Genomic DNA, 229 nt, shown 5'->3' with positions numbered 1-229 from the left:
TTTTATTATAACCTTTTGTATTACAAACAATATATATATGTCTTATTCTACAAACATAAATGAGTAATATTTTCTTTATTATTTCAAATGAGTGCTACATATAAAAAAAATGCGTAGAAAACTATAGCGGTATATTATAATGTCCCCATGGAAACGTGTCGATCGAGTCGGGTATGATATATCGTTTGTCGTCGTATGGACTTAGAGCGATTTTTGTTTCAGACACTGT

The sequence above is a fragment of the Dinoponera quadriceps genome, unplaced genomic scaffold (genome assembly GCF_001313825.1).
Source record: "Dinoponera quadriceps isolate SergipeBrazil2010 unplaced genomic scaffold, ASM131382v1 scaffold806, whole genome shotgun sequence".
Classification (NCBI taxonomy): Eukaryota; Metazoa; Arthropoda; class Insecta; order Hymenoptera; family Formicidae; genus Dinoponera; species Dinoponera quadriceps.
Note: the sequence above shows the minus strand (reverse complement) of the source record.